Raw genomic sequence first — 7900 nt, 5'->3', positions numbered from 1 at the left:
GCTTCACCCGCCCCACAATTGCTCTGAATGACGGCGCCAGACAAGGTTGGGATGACGTCACTTGCACACGCGAGCCGTGAATGACGTCACTTGCAAGGTTGACTTGACGTCACGTCGCTGACACACTACCTTTGAATGACGTCGCTCGCAATGTTTCGGTGACGTCACGCTACCCGCCACTCGCTCGCCCTGAGTGACGTCACTCGGCAAGGTTGCGATGACGTCACTTCACCCGCCGCAGACTTGCTTTGAATGACGTCGACAGACAAGGTTAAGATGACGTCACTTGCACACGCGAGCCGTGAATGACGTCACTCGCAATGGTTCAGTGACGTCACGCCACCCGCCACTCGCTCGCCCTGAGTGACGTCTCTCGGCAAGTTTGCGATGACGTCACCCACACACTTGCCCCGAGTGACAGACCCAGCAGGTGCCATGGGTTGTACTGCTGTGCCAGGCTAGGTGCATGAGGAGGAAGTCACGGGACAGACCCTGCAGGTGCCATGGGTTGACTGCTGTGCCAGGCTAGGTGCAGGAGGAGGTCACGGGACAGACCCAGCAGGTGCCATGGGTTGACTGCTGTGCCAGGCTAGGTGCATGAGATCACGGGACAGACCCAGCAGGTGCCATGGGTTGACTGATGTGCCAGGCTAGGTGCATGAGGTCACGGGACAGACCCAGCAGGTGCCATGGGTTGACTGCTGTGCCAGGCTCGGTGCAGGAGGAGGTCACGGGACAGACCCAGCAGGTGCCATGGGTTGACTGCTGTGCCAGGCTAGGTGCAGGAGGAGGAGGTCACGTGACAGACCCTGCAGATGCCATGGGTTGACTGCTGTGCCAGGCTAGGTGCATGAGGAGGTCACGGGACAGACCCTGCAGGTGCCATGGGTTGACTGCTGTGCCAGGCTAGGTGCAGGAGGAGGAGGAGGTCACGGGACAGACCCAGCAGGTGCCATGGGTTGACTGCTGCTGTGCCAGGCTAGGTGCAGGAGGTCACGTGACAGACCCTGCAGGTGCCACGGGTTGATTGCTGTGCCAGGCTAGGTGCAGGAGGAGGTTACGGGACAGACCCTGCAGGTGCCATGGGTTGACTGCTGTGCCAGGCTAGGTGCAGGAGGAGGTCACGGGACAGACCCTGCAGGTGCCATAGGTTGACTGCTGTGCCAGGTTAGGTGCATGAGGAGGTCACGGGACAGACCCAGCAGGTGCCATGGGTTGTACTGCTGTGCCAGGCTAGGTGCAGGAGGACGTCACGGGACAGACCCAGCAGGTGCCATGGGTTGACTGCTGTGCCAGGCTAGGTGCATGAGGTCACGATACAGACCCAGCAGGTGCCATGGGTTGACTGCTGTGCCAGGTTAGGTGCATGAGGAGGTCACGGGACAGACCCTGCAGGTGCCATGGGTTGACTACTGTGCCAGGCTAGGTGCATGAGGAGGTGACGAGACAGACCCTGCAGGTGCCATGGGTTGACTGCTGTGCCAGGCTAGGTGCATGAGGAGGTCACGGGACAGACCCTGCAGGTGCCATGGGTTGACTGCTGTGCCAGGCTAGGTGCAGGAGGAGGAGGTCACGGGACAGACCCAGCAGGTGCCATGGGTTGACTGCTGTGCCCGGCTAGGTGCAGGAGGAGGTCACCGGACAGACCCAGCAGGTGCCATGGGTTGACTGATTGAGATGACTGGCAAATGCACCACCACCTGTGCCCCCGACTGTGCCAACTTTCTGTTTCCTTATCCAACCGGCGCTCTGCTCGTTGTTGTGAGCGTCACTCCTCCGCCCACCCACCCACTCACTAACCCACCCACCCATTAATCCATTCACCCACCCACCCACTCACCCACTAACCCACCTACCCTTTAACCCACTCACTCACCCACCTACTCACCGAACCACCCATTCACTCACCCACCCATCCATCTGTAATGAGTGGCTCCGACACGATAAAAAGTTGAAACGTGATAATAGTTTTTTTACCCTTTTATCTGGCAACAAAACTGAGACCTTTTTTTACGAGGAGTCATGTTTGCATAGACCACAATACCTGCAGTCATAATGCAAACAAAAAACATAACTCTGATAATGTATGCACTGTCCTTATCAGAGTTATGTTTTTTGTTTGCATTATGACTGCAGGTATTGTGGTCTATGCAAACATGACTCCTCGTAAAAAAAGGTGTCAGTTTTGTTGCCAGATAAAAGGGTACAAATTTTTCTCATATTTTTCTACTGGCAAATGAGGTTCCAATGGTGTAAGTTGAAACGTTTCTTTAATGAATCTTCGGTACATCTTCTTGGTTCTTTCGGCAAAGTCACGTAGAAGGGAAATCATAAAATAAAAAAAATAAAAAAATAACAGTTTTATTTATTTATTTACTATTTTATTATTTCCCTTCTACGTGACTTTACCGAAAGAACCAAGAAGATGAATCCCTGCAGTCACGAAAGAAGCTTTCAATCGAAAATCTTCGGTACAGTTGCTTGTCTCCTGCCTCTTCACACTCGCACTACGGATACACGCCGCCCAAGCGACTTCGATGGCCCACGACACGTGGCGCTCACCCACTCTCCAGCACGCCGCTGGCTGATGGCACGCTAGGGAACGGCTGAAGATCGAGCTGCCACGTGGCCGATGGAGATGACGGGGCAGCAGCGACGAGAAGCTCCTCCTGATTCTTCACACACCGACCCAGCGCCTTGCTCCGACCCCCGCTGATATTCGCTCCCCGGCGACTAAACCCTGCCTCTGACCACGCCCCTCATAGAAACTTCTGGAGCGTTCCAGAGGCTTCCCGGGTGGCTCCGCCCTTTTAGCTTTGGCCTAGACGGCTGCTTGCGTTGTGGCCGAAACGTCGTGAGAATTGTTTTATTATGCTTTATTTTATTTCGATTTAAAGCTTTCGTGACTGCAGGGATTCATCTTCTTGGTTCTTTCGGTAAAGTCACGTAGAAGGGAAGTAATAAAATAATAAAAATAAAACACAATAAAATAATACTTCCCTTCTACGTGACTTTACCGAAAGAACCAAGAAGACTTTATTTTACTATTTTTATTGTTTCCATTCTACGTGACTTTACCGAAAGAACCAAGAAGATGAATCCCTGCAGTCACGAAAGCTTTAAATCGAAATTTAACCGCCACTACGGGGTGGGATTCTACACAACTTTAAGATCCTTCAACAAGCTCCGTGATAAGAAGGCTCAGATAATCGAGTCTCTCACCTTTCTGAAGAGATGCCGCGACTCTAAGGTAATACCAAACGCATTTACACTAAATTCCTCTTGATATGCAAATTATGTTGTCAAGGCGCTCTTCTTCCACCTCCAACCCAGCTTATATATACGCTCCAAGCTTGGCAGTGTTTCATTCTTCACCTGAAGATGGCTGCTTGCGTTGTAGCCGAAACGTCGTGAGAATTATTTTATTATGCTTTATTTTTATTATTTTTATTGTTTCCATTCTACGTGACTTTACCGAAAGAACCAAGAAGATAGATGCACTCCTTCCCCTAGACAACCCATCACTGCATATCACACCGCACCCCACACAATACAGGAGATGGCGCTCTGATTACACATCCACCCAGCTGTCTCTGGTGTGAACCAATCAGTTTCAAAGCCAATGCCATATATAATTATCAGCATTATGGGAACCTCATTTGCCAGTAAAAAATATGATAATTGGTTCTTTACCCTTCTATCTGGCATTGTCTTTGAGTTGTGCGCCTTTTGGCGTCATCTGGTCCAACCCATATGAGACTAGGCTCTAAGGAAAGCTGTCTCGGGTGTGGATCAATCAACTTTAAGGACAGTGCACATTATCAGAGTTATGTTCTTTTGTTTGTATTATGACTGCAGGTATTGCGGTCTATGCAAACATGACTCCTTGTAAAAAGGTGTCAGTTTTGTTGCCAGATAGAAGGGTAAAGAACCAATTATACTGGTAGGAACGAAGTGGACCAGACCACCAATAGATTATATCGTCCGTCCGTCCGTCCGTGTATCAACATCGCCCCCTACTGCAAACACTTGGCAGGACCCTACAAAAACCTTTTGACTCAGTGGGGCTTTCCTGGCTTAACAAGTGTAATAATACATTATGTTTATATTCTTTGGTTATTCGTTTCTACCAGCCCACCCCGCAGGGTCCTGTTCAATTATCAGCATGTTTGCATCTTCACCATAAGTACGTGTGATTAATGCCGACTTCATTCATTGAAAAAGGTTTCTATTTGGTGTTTGAACATCTTAACATCTCAGAGGTCGCAAACGGGTTTTGATTCCTTACCCGTGTAATAAAGGACTCTTTCACTGTGTCTGTCTCCGTTGTCCTTTATTTGGGTTCTTACAACTTTGCCCCACACGGCCCTCGCTCAGAGCCTTCTCCACCTTCCGCTCGGCAGCCCTTCTGCTGCCGTCGCTCACGTAGCCTTTTCTCCTGGCTCCCGATGCAGCTCCGCTGCTGGCTTTCCTCTCAGCCCCTCCGCCCCTATGCAGTCTCTCGGCTGCTCTCTCTGCAGCCCCACCGCTTCTCTCCGTCTCCCCAGTGCCCGGACACCGCTGGCCGACGGTGCCGAGTCCCGTCCTGTGGCGATCACGCCACTCTCCACCCTCTGCCCTGCGTGGCCTCCTCCTGTCTTTATTCTTACACTCTCCTCCCGTCTCTTCCGGTTCCCGCCCTGACGAGCTTTCCCTTCTCCCCCCACGTGACCTAACTCCTCCCCCCGTTACGTCATATCCGCGAGGCCGTTTACGCCCGCATTACAACCGTACCTGTACCCGGCCGCACCAGGGTCGCAAATTGGTACCCGTACCCTACCCTATACCTGGCTACCTGTACCCGGCCGTGTATCGGGTACCCGATTGCGACCTCTGGGATGAAGCCATGTTGCAGGCGTGGGTGGGTTGATTCTAGGAACTTGAATTGTGAGAAGAGACAAGACGTTGGGGAAATGAGTGACAAACGGTGACTCACCAGTGACTCACGGCCTACCCGTACCCGGCCGCACCAGGGTCGCAAACGGGTACCCGTACCCAGCCGGGTACGGGTAGCCGGGTATCGGGTAGGGTACGGGTTTCGGGTACCCGATTGCGACCTCTGTAACACCTCCTGTTTTATTGCCAGAAAGGGTCAAACCTATTCTTTTTTTTCATACTTTTGAAATAAACCACTTCAGACTCTGTCTTCTCGACAGACCTGTTCTTCACCTGAGGACGGCTGCTTGCGTTGTGGCCGAAACGTCGTGAGAATTATTTTATGATGTTTTATTTTTATTATTTTATTATTTCCATTCTACGTGACTTTACCGAAAGAACCAAAAAGATAAACCACTTGCGACGACGATCTGGGCTTGTGTCTTCGTCTTGATTATTTCTTTCCACAGCTGGACAGTGCCGCTCTCTCTCTCTGGCATGGCTGCACTCCGTTCCGCACGGCTGGTGGTTACTCGCATCTCCTCTCTCTCTCTCAACCTCTCCCGCTCTCCTAAACCTCAAAAAAAAAATTCAGGGCCCACCTTGGCTCCTCCCACCCTCAACCAGTGTATATACAAGGACTGTTTTCTTGGAATTTCTCTCACTTGATACAGCTATCGTGCTGTGACGGTTCCACCTGAAGACGGAAGCTTGTGTTGCCTCCGAAACGTCGTGATTTTTATTTTATTTGTATTTTATTAATTAAAATTTTTTACCTACGTGACTTTACCGAAAAAAAAACCTAAGAATCTCCCTCTCCCACACGCCGCTGACAGGCGGTGCGCTGGGAGGAAGCCTCCGGCCCGCCACGTGGCCACTGGCGTCCCGGTGGTGAGCGACGTGGTCCCGCTCTCTGACTCCACACACTGACCCCGAGCTCTCTTCCGGTCCCCTTACATCCCCTGGCCCACGTGACCAATCCCCGCCTAGAGCCACGCCCCCTCTCGAACCTTCGAGTTGGTTACTTCCCCCGAGCCTTTTGAGCTCCGCCCCTAACCTCGGCCCGTCCCTCTGATTGGGTGATGGTCCAAGCGGCGGAGCCTATCTACTGATCGGCGCTCGTCGGTGAACTCTCGTATTACACTTTGATACTGGGGGAAAACGTATCCCATGTTGTAGCTGCTCACCCCGAGCTATAAATGCCCTAAAAGTGGCATTGTCCTTGTTCACCTTTAGACGTTCTCTGGTCTGACACCGGTGAGACCAGGCCCTAAAGAAGGCTGTCTCTAGTAGTACACGTGCACGCCCCTGCAGGCGCGTGTTTTGCACAAAGGCCGTGCTAATCAACAGAAACGGCGGCGGTATCAATATTGATGTGTAAACGACGGTCAGTGAATTTGGCGCACCCCGCCCCAGCCTTAATTACTCGCGCGGCGCTGCAGGCGCGCGTTTTCCACGCACGCGCGCGAAAAGCCGCGTAAACAACGGCGGCCATATATACGGGTAGGGTACGGGTACTCGTTTGAGATCCTGGTGCGGCCGGGTACGGGTACGGGTAAGGAATCAAAACCCGTTTGCGACCTCTGCTTAAGGGCAGGTGCCTCTCCTGCCGGGGCCACCCTCCACGGTTTTAGTTGGCGGACATTGACCACCGTCTCTCGGCCCCTCTCCCCGCCCTGGATTAGTACCGTCCAGGGGGAGATCTGCCACACCACGGTCCAGGGTCTGCGGCAGTAGGTGGTCAGCTTCCACCACCTGTCCGGCCCCTACGCGCGGGGTGTGCAGCCATACCTTAGAGCCCGCCGAGTAGAAGGGGGGCTTCACACGGGGCCAGGCACCCTGCTCTTGCCGCTGATGTGCGGCCTCCCCCTGTTGGTAGGCTCGGCCACGGGCCCCTCGCAGAGTCCCCATCAGGTCCTCCACGGGCTGACTCCCTTCCTCCGGTTGTGGTGGGGGAACGCCGAACAGCAGATCTGCCGGCAGGCGAGACTCCCGACCAAACATCATTAGGAAGGGGGTCTGCCCAGTGGAGGTGTGCACCGTGGTGGTGTAGGCGAACAGAACATAGGGGAGGTGTTTGTCCCAATCCTGCTGATTGGCGGCCGCCATGCGTTTGAGCTTCCCGGCTAAGGTCTGGTTCATGCGCTCCACCATACCATTCGCCTGGGGGTGGTACGCTGTGGTACGGTCCTTCTGGATTCTGTAATCCCGGCACAGTGCCTGAAATAGCTCTGCCTCGAACTCACTACCCTGGTCAGTAATGACTCGTTCGGGGATCCCATGTTTAAGTACGTAATGCTCCACAAATGCCCGGGCGACCGCAAAGGCCGTCTTGTCAGGGATGGCCACTGCTACTGGATAGAGCGTGAAATACTCCACTACTAGGAGAATATACCAGTCAACTTGGTGGGATCGCGGGAATGGACCCTGCAGGTCGACCACAACTAGCTGGTTCGCCCAGCTGACGCGGAATGGCCTAAGGGGTGCCGGTTTCTGCCCACACTGCTGACAAGCGCGGCAGCCCTGTACCCAGGTGGCCACGTCTTGTGCCAGTTTGGGCCAGAGATACTGGCGACGCAGGGTCTCCCGAGTGCGCCGTTCCCCGTCATGGCCCCCGAGCGGGTGGTCGTGCACCAACCATAGCAGCTTGGGGCCACACCTGGGTGGAAACACAGATGCACCCCGGCTGCCCGGCTTCGGTTAGTTCCCGCATCACCCCGTTCTTTACACACAACCGGGTGCACAAACCACTCCAGGGTCCCTGCAGTGCGGCCTCTTCCTCCCGCAGGGCCGCCTCCACCGCCGCCAGGTCCCGCTGCTGGGCCTGCCACAGCTGCTCATCGTCCAGGCCCGGGAACGCACAGCTGAAGTCCTCTGGGTGTTGTTGTCGGCATCTGCGTGGGGGTCACTCGCGCACCATTATCATTATCGTCTATTTGAGTTGGGACCGTGTCGATTGCACTTCTAGTTGGTCCACTCTCTGGGG

General features: G+C 53.8%; 1 long non-coding RNA gene across 1 annotated transcript; it reads left to right on the top strand.

The window, feature by feature from the left end:
- Positions 1 to 428: 428 nt before the first annotated feature.
- On the top strand, positions 429 to 1711 carry LOC144737912 (uncharacterized). Its single transcript, XR_013589109.1, has 3 exons — positions 429 to 541; positions 722 to 992; positions 1182 to 1711. It is a non-coding gene; the product is annotated as an uncharacterized LOC144737912 (long non-coding RNA).
- The last annotated feature ends 6189 nt before the right edge of the window (positions 1712 to 7900 follow it).

Source organism: Lampetra planeri, chromosome 75 (genome assembly GCF_965212315.1).
Source record: "Lampetra planeri chromosome 75, kcLamPlan1.2.h2, whole genome shotgun sequence".
Taxonomy (NCBI): domain Eukaryota; kingdom Metazoa; phylum Chordata; class Hyperoartia; order Petromyzontiformes; family Petromyzontidae; genus Lampetra; species Lampetra planeri.
This window is presented reverse-complemented; position numbering and strand designations above follow the sequence as displayed.